The sequence below is a fragment of the Caretta caretta genome, chromosome 8, assembly GCF_965140235.1.
Source record: "Caretta caretta isolate rCarCar2 chromosome 8, rCarCar1.hap1, whole genome shotgun sequence".
NCBI lineage: Eukaryota > Metazoa > Chordata > Testudines > Cheloniidae > Caretta > Caretta caretta.
Window position 1 is genome coordinate 36985983 of NC_134213.1, and position 13376 is coordinate 36999358.

Sequence of the window (13376 nt, forward strand, 5' to 3'; positions counted from 1 at the left end):
AGAAGTGCATCACTGCAGCATCACAAGCAGCAGGATGGGTCAGCTGCTGAGGTCATACCTAGTGTCTCAGACGGGATTGCCCTGAGGGAGTATATCTACATTGCAGTGTAAGCCTAGGGGCACTGGGATATGAATCAGCCCACCCTGGGTTAGAGAATCCAAGGCTTACACTGATTGTCAACCCTAGGTTAAACATTTTCTAACTTGGGCTCTGGCATCCACACTTTATATGTCTACACTACAGTGCTTTTACTCAGGTACAAGTCTAACCCTCCTCCCGTCTCCTTCCAGGCACTCAGGGTGTGGTTTACCCCAAGGTGGTGGGCATCAAACATATTCCTGAAGGAATTGCTGGCTTCACATAAGAATGGCCATACTGGGTCAGAGCAATGGTACATCTAGCCCAGCATCCGCTCTTCAGAGAGTGGCCAGTGCCGGATGCTTTAGAGGGAATGAACAGAAGAGAACAGTGATCCATCCCCTGTCATCCATTCCCAGCATCTGGCAGCCAGAGGCTTAGGGACACCCAGAGCATGATGCTTCATCCCTGACCATCTTGGCTAATAGCATTGATGGACTTTATCCTCCATGAACTTATCTAATCCTTTTTTAAACCCAGCTTTACATTTGGCCTTCACAACATCCCTTGGTATCAGTTATCCTTCTTTTTCTCTACACCATTCCTAATTTTATAGACCTCTATCATATTCCCCTTTAGTCGTCTCTTTTCCAAGCTGAAAAGTCCCCGTCTTTTTAATCTCTCCTGGTATGGAAGTTGTTCCATACCCTTAGTCATTTTTGTTGCCCATCTCTGTATCTTTTCCATTTTTCATGTATCTTTTTTGAGATGGGGCAACAAGATCTTCATATGGCATTCAAGGTTTAACTGTATTATGGATTTATATAGTAACATTATGATATTTTCTGTCTTATTCTCTATCCCTTTACTAATGGTTCCTAACATTGTTAGGTCTTTTGCCTGCTGCTGCACAATGAGCAGATGTTTTCAGAGAACTATCCACAGTGACTCCAAGATCTCTCTATTGAGTGGTAACCATGAATTTAGATCCCATCGCTTTATATGTATATTTAGAATTATGTTTTCCAATGTTCATTGATTTGCATTTATCAACACTGAATTTCATCTGCCATTTTGTTGCTCAGTCACCCAGTTTTGTGAGATTCCCTTTGCAACTCCTCATAGTCTGCTTTGGACCTAACTATCCTCTGTAATTTTGCATTATCTGAAAATTTTGCCACCTCACTGTTTACCCCTTTTCCCAGAATATTTATGAATGTGTTGAATAGCATTGATCCCAGTAGAGATCACTGGTGGACACCACTATTTACCTCTCTCCATTGTGAAAACTGACCATTTATTCCTACCCTTTTTTCCTGTCTTTTAACCAGTAACTGATCCATGAGAGAACCTTCCCTCTTATCCCATGACAGCTTACTTTGCTTAAGAGCCTATAGTGAGGGACCTTGTTGGAGGCTTTGTGAAAGTCCAAGTACACTACTATATCATCTGGATCTCCCTTGTCCACATGTTTGTTGACCACCTCAAAGAATTCTAATAGCTTGGTGAGGCATGATTTCCTTTCATAAAAGCTGTGTTGACTCTTTCCCTACAAATCATGTTCATCTATGTGTCTGATAATTCTGTTCTTTACTAATGTTCCAACCAATTTGTCTGTTACTGAAGTTAGGTTTATTGGCCTGTAATTGCCAGGATCGCCTCTGAAGCCTTTTTAAAAAAATTGGTGTCACATTAGCTATCCTCCAGTCATGTGGTACAGAGGCTGATTTGAGTGACAGGTTACATACCACAGTTAGTTGTTCTGCAATTTCGTATCTGAGTTCCTTCAGAACTCGTGAGTGAATACTATCTGCTCCTGGAGACTTATTACTGTTTCATTGTTTAATTTATCAATTTGTTTTTTGAGAGAATGAGGATTCCAAACTGCACCGAGTCTATTGCTGGGACTCCTGTGTCCATAGTTTGCCCTCCTCAAGGAGCTTGAGTCCGTAAACCACAAAAGACACTACTCCATTGCTATGCAGGCCCACATGTAGCACAGAGGGTGATTTATGAATGTCAACATGGGCTGCACTGTGAAAGTTCATGTTGTCGTGGTTTTCCACTGGTCAGAAGTCTACATTCGTGGGCAGGTTGGACCACTAGTCCCACCAAATGACATTGTCCTAAATGGAGTTACTATTCCCACTGTAATTCTGGGGACCCTGCATGCCCCCATTTACCTTGGCTTGTGAAACTGTACCCTGATCTTAAAGGCCCTGGCGAAAGACGGTGTAGTTAAACTCTCAGCAGGTGTAGAATGGTCGCTGAATGTACTTTTGGCAGATTGAAATCCCGTTGGCGATGTTTACAGACCCATCTGGATGCCAGTGTCATCCCAATACTGTCCGCATCACTGTGGCTTGCTGTGCTCTTCACAATCTTTGTGAAGCCAGGGCTGAACCATTTGCCCCTGAATGGGCCTATGACAGCGAGGGGCAACTGAATCAGAACACTCAGCCAGAAAATGCCCCAACCACAGCTGGACCCGGGGAACAGAAGTCAGGAATGCTCTGTGCTCCCACACTATGGACTTGCCTGGCCCAATGGAAGAGGGAGAATAGTACCTTTATGGATGTACTTGTGCAGGTGGGGGGGCTGATTGCTTGGGGGGGCGTTCAGGGCTTGGGGATTGCCATGCAATGTACTATGAATGACCTGACTGATTATCAAGTGGGGCACAGGGGCGGTTGATTCACAGCATGGATTGATGCAAGGCAGTGATGGAAGTGATTGCTATAGATGACCGAACCAAGGAATCGTGTTTGCATACTAATTCCCAGTTGTCCCTGTCACCTTTCTTATTTGAAATACACAGTATGTGATGTCATGCAGTGACAGCAATAAACTTTCCTGACACAATAAAAAGTTTTATTTATAAACATGTATTAGAAAAGTACACCATTAAATCACTGTCCACCAGCTGGCCGTCATTACCACTGCAAACCAGCCGGAACAACAGAAACTCAAAAAAAAAAAAAATGAAAGAAGTACATGAACACGTGCAAGCAGCAAGACCATCTGCCTGGCCCCCTGTTCTCCTTTCCCTTCCATCCACGTTTGCAGCACCCTTGGTGCCAGGGGAGGGGTCAATAGGGAGGACTGCATGGGCCACAGTTGCCCTGCCCAGCCCCAGAGGTGTCCAAGCTATTCCCAGATGGCAGCTCAGAGGTACTACAACCATGGTGCCGGTGCAGGAGGAGCTGGTACCCTCATGGCCAGTTCTGACAGCAGCCACTCAAACAGCTCTGTTTTCATAGAATCATAGAATCATAGAATATCAGGGTTGGAAGGGACCCCAGAAGGTCATCTAGTCCAACCCCCTGCTCAAAGCAGGACCAATTCCCAGTTAATTTCCTCCCTTAGCTGCTGTTCCTGTTCCAAGAACTGTGAAACAAACACCTGCTCCCACATATCCTCAAGCTATGCAGCCAGCCTGAGTCTTTCCTCTTATCTGGGATGTCCCAGGTCTTGTATCCTGGCCTGGGAGGCCCCAGACAACTGCCACATCCTGGCCTCCATCCAATGTCTGCTGAAACCTTGTAGGTTGAGAAGCTAGAAGGACTATAGCCTCAGCCAAGGCCCCGCCCACAGGAGCCCTGATTGGAGGATCACCCAGTTCCACCTATTGGACCAACTACGCTATTTAAGCCAGAAGGAGGCCGACGTTGTTTGAGAAATAAGGTGATTTCCAGTTGTGGCTGTATTGGATCCTGCTTGTGCCCACCTCCTGCACCCAACCCGGTTCCTGGTCCACTCCTGGCTCCTGCCTATGCGCCTGCTCCATGGTTCATCCTTGCCTCTCCTCCAGTTCCTGTCCTTATGCCTCACCTCCAATCACTAGTGACCAGTCCTGGCTCCGACCCCAGCCTCTGACTTCTGACTCTGGCTTGATCCTTGGCTCCGGCATTTGCTATCTGACCTTGGCTCTGACCCTCTGCTTCGATTCCTGGCTCTGACTCTGGCTTGACCCCTGGCTCTGGTAATCAACAGTTGACTCTGATGCTGGCCCTCAGCTTTGTTCCCTGACCTGGACGCCCACTCCAACCACTAGACCTGACTCCTGCTCTGACTTCTAGGCTGGCCTGCCTAAATCCCGATCCACAATATTGCCTCTCGGCATGCCATTCCTCTAGCTGTAAGTCCCTCTGTCTTTGGCACTGGACCTGCTTGTTGGCCTGTCCAGAACTTCAACCATAAGTTCATCATGGAAACATTTCCTCTTGGAATGGTCCCTGAAGGTCCATAGGGCCAGGCTTCTGCTGCCATGTGGGCGAGCTGTGGAGATGCAGCAGCCTGTCGAGGCTGAGGGGCCTGGAACAGGACAAGACACAGAGGGTTATTGTCTCCAATAGCTCAGTGCAGGAGCATAGAAAAAATCCATGTGGAATTTCAAGGGCACAAAATGATACTTTTCCAAACTGAACATCAGTATCTTGTGAGAGGGATGCTCAGAGCACAGAAGCTCCCTGGACACAGCCAGGTTAATTGCAGCGAAAGAAGCACAGAGACAATGATACGTTACAAAAATCAAAGCTGCTCTTTATTTTTCCCCTAAAATTGCAGAACCACTTGGGGTTGCGGGGAGGGTGCCATCAGTACCGGTGCTACAAAACCACTGTCTGTCATTTCAGGCCTTCAACATTTTGGAGGACATAACAATTCTAGTGGTGCCCAATTGGCAAAGTGAGATGTTATTCCAAGAGGCAGGTGGGAAACCCATAGGGTATGCAACCGAAGTATTCAAACGTATAGTGACTGAACAGCACATCTGTGAGTGGAAGGGGCTGGTCAGCTACTGAGTTGGCCCTGGAAAATACACCCTTCCCCAAAATGTGACTGCCCCTCTAGAGTTCCTGTTACAGGAGAAGTTTGCAACTACCAGCACCTGGGATCAGGTCAGAATTCATAAGGGAATCATCAGGCTGCTGTGGTAACTTCCACAGGGCTTACCCTGTTATGGCTGCATGTGAACACACAGGACTCCCCAGCCATCCTACCCCACCCTGCCGGGCACATGGTTGGACACAATTTCAAACGTCAGTTGTGTGTTGTAACCCATGGACTGTGTGGACTACACGTCACTGAAATGGACTAGATTTGTAAATGGAGCACATTTCCATCACTGTTCTTTGTTTCCCGGTGGCTTATGACCCCAGTGAGTGGTTACCCAGCAGCATACTGACAGGCATGGCAATGTAAGGTGGTTATTTTTAGGAAACAGAAATGGCTGTAGCAGAAATCTGCACCTTTCCAGTAAAATATGTCATTTCAAGACATTTTTTACTGTTTGCATTTCCTGGTCGCCATTTTGAATTCCACATGGTGAGGGGGGAAGGACACCAAGACACTGGCGCACAATCTGCCAGTAGCAGATACATGCTGCTACCTGGGGCTTGCAACTTTTGCATTGGTTTCCAGAGTGGAAATCCCTCCCATTCCTGTAGTAATAAACACAAACATAGAGCCAGAAACTTACCAGGCTTCTGTGTCTGCAGCTGGTTCCTTGGCTGGCTGTTCCTTGGCGGGGGAGGGTGTCCCTTAAACAGCTCCTCTGAGTATGGCCCCAGATTGTGCTGCTGGGCAAAGCCTCCTCTGGGACCCGTTTCAGGAACAATCACTTTGCTGAGCTCTCTCTGCACCTGCTGCTAGCTCCCATCAGTCTCATGCTGGATTCTGGGGCTATCAGGGCATCATCTGGGCTGGCCAGGTCATCATGCACCACCACTGGCTCCAGGCTGGACACAGTGCCAAGCACCCTGTTTTCTGCGATGATGTTAGTGAGTTACTCGAGGTGCGGTTCTGGTCCGTGGTTTGCCAATATTTGCTCTTAATCCGCTCCCTGCACTGGTCACCCGGTCCAGTAAATTTCCAGCACTGCCAGCTTCTCTGCTATTTGCTGATATGCATGGTCATTCCTAGTGCTCTTACTAAAGTCCATTGTGCTGCTGGTCTCGCACCAGAGATCTAACAAAATCTCTCTGTGCTCCCGTGACCACAAAGCCGGGCCCTCTGCAAAGGGCTTCTGCTTGGTCTTCACGGCGAGCACAGAAGGTTCTTGGAGGCATGTTCACAATCAGAGGTCAGAAACCAATGGAAGGGTTAAGTGCTGACCAGTCGAGCTACAACAAGAGGGGTTTCAGAGTAACAGCCGTGTTAGTCTGTATTCGCAAAAAGAAAAGGAGTACTTGTCTTCTGCAGTTTCCACAGTATGCATCCGATGAAGTGAGCTGTAGCTCACGAAAGCTTATGCTCAAATAAATTGGTTAGTCTCTAAGGTGCCACAAGTACTTCTTTTCTTTTAACAAGAGGGATTGCATCTGTTTCCCTGGAGTTGACTGGTGCCTCTGGCGACAGAGAGGACAAAGGAAGCCGACCCATGGGAGCGTGGGATGCTTTTGGTGGACATGGGAGGCTGCGTCTACGCTGTAAAGCAATAGGGCTTGAGCCCTGGGGCCCAACTTGACTTGAGTTCAAAGCCTCCTTCCCTGCAGGGTCCTAGGCCCCTAGGTCGGAGCCTGAGTGACTTGAGCGTAGATAGAAGGGGGCTGAGCCCGGGCTTACATTGCAGTGTAGACGTACGCGGGTGACTAGCACCTCCTGCTGCTTTTGCGGGCATGGCTACACTCTTTTTAGCATGCTCGCTCACTCAGAGCTAGTGCAGCATGTCAGCCCAACCTGGACACTATGCCTGTGTACAGGTGCAGTGGTACAAAGTGGGTAAGCTTCATAGTCTCCTAGGGAGAAGTGGTTAAATTCCATTTACCATGTTCACCCTTGTCTAGACTACTGACCTATATAGATACAGTTCCAGGGCAGACATGCCCTTCGTTGGCCAAAAACTAGAAGAACAGATTGAATGTACGCAGCAAGCCTGCCTGGCCTGGGAGGTGCATGAGTGGGTGAGATGGGAAGTCGCTCTAGTGAGACTTCCACTGGGAACTTGCTTTTGATTAGTTTGCAGCTGCCCAGCTGCTGAGCAAAGTGCTGATCCTTAACCTGGGATCTCTCGCCATTGTACTGAATGAACAGCTCATTGTGAGGATCAAAAAATTTGCTCTAGTCCCTTCCCACTGTGGTAGAACCAGGAAACAAGTGCTTTACCCTGGGACAGGCGCTTGCACAGCCCTGGCCTCATCTCCCCGCTTATTCCCAGCTGAGTGACAGCTGTCATGTCCCCCAGATTTCTTTCAAGCAAAGTTTTGGGCTTTGCCAAGAGGTGCTGGTATAGCAATTCTGCTGCTCTGGAGTTACAGTATCCTATACCCCCACCCCTTGTTCCCCAAATGAAACATGACACCCCACATGATCTTCCAGGACGTTGGCTGCACCCTGCCCATCTAGGCCGGCTGGTTACAGTACAAACAGCCTGTGTTTACTCATGTGTTGGGGGTGTGTTGCAGTATTTGCACTGTATACAAAGAGGTGGCTTGTTATCTTGGAGAAAACTGTAACAAAATGCCCAGGGAAGCTTTTTATGTCTGAGTGAGTGAGTGTGTTGTAACAACATGGCCATCTCCTCCAAAGCTGGCCTCATCTCCTGAGCACCAGCGTTGTGCTGTGCACAGCTACCATGCTAGTGACTGTTCCTCAACAGTCTAGGGTTACCATACGTCTGTATTTTCCCAGACATGTCCGGCTTTTTGGTTCTTAAATTGCCGCCTGGGAGGAATTTCTAAATATCTAAAAACGTCCGGGATTTTGCCATTATTATTTTTCCCCAAAGAAGAGTTGATCATTCAAGAAAGAAAGTGAATGTTGATCACTCGAGAGAATGCCCACTTTCCCCCCCTAGCTCCCACTGCTTGCGCCGCAAAACAGCTGTTTCACATGGCTGGGAGGGAGAGGGGAGGAGGGGGAAACGCATCGCACTCAGGGGAGGAGGCGGGGCTGGGCCGGGGATTTGGGGAAGGGGTCCAATGGGGCAGGGATGGGGCGGAGTTGGGGCGGGGACTTTGGGGAAGGGGTTGGAATGGGGGCAGGGAAGGGGTGGAGTTGGGGTGGGGCCGGGGGTGGGGGGCACGAGCAAATCCTCCCCCCTCTTCGTGGAGTGTCCTCTTTTCTGAATGTTCAAATATGGTAACCCTACTCAACACCCTGCTGCTCTCCAGGGCCTCTCCACATCCCCCTGAAGGGGGACACATGAGCCTGCGTGTAACATACATGCCAGCTCCAGCGAGTACAACTGTGTGGGCTGCTGCTTTCCCTCACCCAGGAGCCCGGCCGGTGGGGGAGCCTGCAGCTCTTTGCATTCCTGCCACGGGAGAGCCACTGGCAAGATGGTGAATTACGATGCAGCTTGGCAGGGTGCCTCCAGCCTGGCTGATAACTCGGTCAAGTGGAGCTCCAGCTGCCAGGGACTGCCAGGGTGGTAGGGACCCAGCAGGCAGAGAAAGCCCTGAGTACTTTCCCCATCTCCTCTCTCTCTTTCCCTTTCTCACTCAACCAGTTTCCCTCTGTCAGGGGAGAAATGAGGTTTTACAAGGAAAGCCTGGTGGTCCCTTCTGGCCTATGACTCCATGACATCAAAGAGCACAGGCAGGGCAATCCTGAGAGCCAGGAGAGAGTGATCTCACTAGCTGGAGGTCATAGGCCCAGTAAGATGCATGGTGTTCTGCATTTCTCATGGACAGCCCATAGCCATGGGACAGACCTGACCCATACCTAAGCTCTGGGGTCTCTGTGCAGATATTCATGTGAGTTTAGTGCTGCTGCGGTGTCTTGGATCAACAGCCCTGAAGAACGGACAGGGCTGGGCCAACATTGGCAGTGACAGCTGCAGCTTCCTCCACATGGCCCTGGCCGTAGAGCTGCTCCCTGATCTGTCTGGACCAACACTAGGCATGAGAAGGTGTTTCATTGTCTGTGACCCGCTCAGGCTCTGGCATCTCAGCTCAACAAGGAGGCCAGTTGGTGCTGGTTGTGATGGCGGTGGTTGTAATATGGGCATCTAGATACAGGCTCTGTGGATTTACCACAGTGTTCCAGGCCAGTGGGGAAGGGATCGCCGATTGGTGGCTGTGAAGGGTGAGAATAAGGAAGATGGGGCGTTGGCAGGGAGAGGTGGGAAAGGGTTGCCCTCTGGAATTGATCAAATAGATGTTAGCTCAAAACACACTTAAGGGGGCATGTTTCCTGGGAGAAGAAGCTGCCTCATTTCGCCAGCTCCCCTTGGGGATTTCAGCCTCATGGGCCGCAGACCGAGAGGGGAGCAGCCACGTCTCTCAGGCTTGTTTCCACAAACAAGGATATGGCAGCTACCCAGTGTTTACACACAACCAAAAGAGCGGGGACAATGAGTTGGTGATGACTAAAGCTCTCGAGCTGGCAGGAGTCTTGCTGCAACAGGGAGCCCAAAGCAAGCGTTTACCTGCTTCTCAGTGACCAGGACTGGGGGAAATGTAACTTACTCCCCCAGGACAAAGTACAAGGATCATTCCCTCACCATGCTGGGAGCACATATGCAATTTGTACATGCCTTGCATTAAGCCAGGGGTCACTGATCTGTGCAGTATCCCGCCGTGATCCTTGTACGTTTGCCAGTAGGGATCCTAAAGGTCTTGGCCCAGCTTTTCCTTAGTGGGGGCTTAAAGTTGACCACCTAAATCGCCATGGAGGTACTGAAATATGGGGTCTGGCTCTCAGAGATGCTGAGCACTTTGCATCTCCCATTGCCAGCTTGGGAGCAGTGAGCACTCAGCAGACTTTACAGAGGTGCTGTATGTCTTTGCCTGACGTTAGCCTACATCTTGCCCAAAGTGTTTAGCTCTATGGGCCAAACCTTTGGTGCCTCGTTGCATAGTGAGTTTCTGGGCCTGTTTGCAGGTGTATTGACCACACGTGGGGGCACAAATGTGGTGGGGGTGAGAAGAGGGGGTCCATGTACACATAGGCACCTACACTGCCAGTTATCTTCCCAGATCCCTTCATTGCTGAACATCCCAGAGGTAAAGCCAGGCTTATGTGGCATGCTACATGTCTAAGGTCTACACTAGGACTTGAGGTCGAATTTAGCAGCGTTAAATCGATGTAAACCTGCACCCGTCCACACGATGAAGCCCTTTTTTTCGACTTAAAGGGCTTTTAAAATCGATTTCCTTACTCCACCCCTGACAAGTGGATTAGCGCTTAAATCGGCCTTGCCGGCTTGAATTTGGGGTACTGTGGACACAATTTGATGGTATTGGCCTCCGGGAGCTATCCCAGAGTGCTCCATTGTGACCGCTCTGGACAGCACTCTCAACTCAGATGCACTGGCCAGGTAGACAGGAAAAGAACCGCGAACTTTTGAATCTCATTTCCTGTTTGGCTAGCATGGCAAGCTGCAGGTGACCATGCAGAGCTCATCAGCAGAGGTGACCATGATGGAGTCCCAGAATCGCAAAAGAGCTCCAGCATGGACGAACGGGAGGTACGGGATCTGATCGCTGTTTGGGGAGAGGAATCCGTGCTATCAGAACTCCGTTCCAGTTTTTGAAATGCCAAAACCTTTGTCAAAATCTCCCAGGGCATGAAGGACAGAGGCCATAACAGGAACCTGAAGCAGTGCCACGTGAAACTTAAGGAGCTGAGGCAAGCCTACCAGAAAACCAGAGAGGCGAACGGCTGCTCCGGGTCAGAGCCCCAAACATGCCGCTTCTATGATGAGCTGCATGCCATTTTAGGGGGTTCAGCCACCACTACCCCAGCCGTGTTATTTGACTCCTTCAATGGAGATGGAGGCAACACGGAAGCAGGTTTTGGGGACGAAGAAGATGATGATGATGAGGAGGTTGTAGATAGCTCACAGCAAGCAAGCAGAGAAACCGGTTTTCCCGACAGCCAGGAACTGTTTCTCACTCTGGACCTGGAGCCAGTACCCCCTGAACCCACCCAAGGCTGCTTCCTGGACCCGGCAGGTGGAGAAGGGACCTCTGGTGAGTGTACCTTTTAAAATACTATACATGGTTTAAAAGCAAGCATGTGAAAGGATTACTTTGCCCTGGCATTCGCGGCTCTCCTGGATGTACTCCCAAAGCCTTTGCAAAAGGTTTCTGGGGAGGGCAGCCTTATTGCGTCCTTCATGGTAGGACACTTTACCACTCCAGGCCAGTAACACGTACTCGGGAATCATTGTACAACAAAGCATTGCAGTGTATGTTTGCTGGCGTTCAAACAACATCCGTTCTTTATCTCTCTGTGTTATCCTCAGGAGAGTGAGATATAATTCATGGTCACCTGGTTGAAATAGAGTGCTTTTCTTCAGGGGACACTCAGAGGAGCCTGCTGGGCTGTTTGCCTGTGGCTAAACAGAAATGTTCCCCGCTGTTAGCCACGGGGAGGAGGGAAGGTTGAGGGGGTAGCCACGCGGTGGGGGGAGGCAAAATGCGACCTTGTAACGAAAGCACATGTGCTATGTATGTAATGTTAACAGCAAGGTTTACCCTGAAAGAGTGTAGCCACTGTTTTATAAAATGTGTCTTTTTAAATACTGCTGTTCCTTTTTTTTTCTACACCAGCTGCATGTGTTTCAATGATCACAGGATCTTCTCCTTCCCAGAGGCTAGTGAAGATTAGAAAGAAAAAAAAACGCACTCGAGATTAAATGTTCTCCGAGCTCATGCTGTCCTCCCGCACTGACAGAGCACAGACGAATGCATGGAGGCAAATAATGTCAGAGTGCAGGAAAGCACAAAATGACAGGGAGGAGAGGTGGCGGGCTGAAGAGAGTAAGTGGCGGGCTGAAGACAGGGCTAAAGCTCAAATGTGGCGGCAGCGTGATGAGAGGAGGCAGGATTCAATGCTGAGGCTGCTGGAGGACCAAACCAGTATGCTCCAGTGTATGGTTGAGCTGCAGCAAAGGCAGCTGGAGCACAGACTGTCACTACAGTCCCTGTGTAACCAACCGCCCTCCTCCCCAAGTTCCATAGCCTCCACACCCAGACGCCCAAGAACGCGCTGCGGGGGCCACTGGCCAACCAGCCACTCCGCCACAGAGGATTGCCCAAAAAAAAGAAGGCTGGCATTCAATAAATTTTAAAGTTGTAAACTTTTAAAGTGCTGTGTGGCATTTTCCTTCCCTCCTCCACCACCCCTCCTGGGCTACCTTGGTAGTCATCCCCCTATTTGTGTGATGAATGAATAAAGAATGCATGAATGTGAAGCAACAATGACTTTATTGCCTCTGCAAGCGGTGATCGAAGGGAGGAGGGGAGAGTGGTTAGCTTACAGGGAAGTAGAGTGAACCAAGGGGCGGGGGGTTTCATCAAGGAGAAACAAACAGAACTTTCACACCGTAGCCTGGCCAGTCATGAAACTGGTTTTCAAAGCGTCTCTGATGCGTACCGCGCCCTCCTGTGCTCTTCTAACCGCCCTGGTGTCTGGCTGTGTGTAACCAGCAGCCAGGAGATTTGCCTCAACCTCCCACCCCACCATAAACGTCTCCCCCTTACTCTCACAGATATTGTGGAGCACACAGCAAGCAGTAATAACAGTGGGAATATTGGTTTCGCTGAGGTCTAAGCGAGTCAGTAAACTGCGCCAGCGCACCTTTAAATGTCCAAATGCACATTTTACCACCATTCTGCACTTGCTCAGCCTGTAGTTGAACAGCTCCTGACTACTGTCCAGGCTGCCTGTGTACGGCTTCATGAGCCATGGCATTAAGGGGTAGGCTGGGTCCCCAAGGATACATATAGGCATTTCAACATCCCCAACAGTTATTTTCTGGTCTGGGAATAAAGTCCCTTCCTGCAGCTTTTGAAACAGACCAGAGTTCCTGAAGATGCGAGCGTCATGTACCTTTCCCGGCCATCCCACGTTGATGTTGGTGAAACGTCCCTTGTGATCCACCAGAGCTTGCAGCACTATTGAAAAGTACCCCTTGCAGTTTATGTACTCGGTGGCTTGGTGCTCCGGTGCCAAGATAGGGATATGGGTTCCGTCTATGGCCCTACCACAGTTAGGGAATCCCATTGCAGCAAAGCCATCCACTATGACCTGCACATTTCCCAGGGTCACTACCCTTGATATCAGCAGATCTTTGATTGCTTGGGCTACTTGCATCACAGCAGCCCCAACAGTAGATTTGCCCACTCCAAATTGATTCCCAACTGACCGGTAGCTGTCTGGCGTTGCAAGCTTCCACAGGGCTATCGCCACTCGCTTCTCAACTGTGAGGGCTGCTCTTGTCTTGGTATTCATGCGCTTCAGGGCAGGGGAAAGCAAGTCACAAAGTTCCATGAAAGTGCCCTTACGCATGCGAAAGTTTCGCAGCCACTGGGAATCGTCCCAGACCTGCAACACTATGCGGTCCCAC

General features: G+C 49.7%; 1 long non-coding RNA gene across 1 annotated transcript; it reads left to right on the plus strand.

Moving 5' to 3' along the window:
• Nucleotides 1-10237: 10237 nt before the first annotated feature.
• LOC125641665 (uncharacterized) lies at nt 10238-12115 on the plus strand. The gene is made up of 2 exons (XR_012669775.1): nt 10238-10995; nt 11578-12115. It is a non-coding gene; the product is annotated as an uncharacterized LOC125641665 (long non-coding RNA).
• Nucleotides 12116-13376: the final 1261 nt, after the last annotated feature.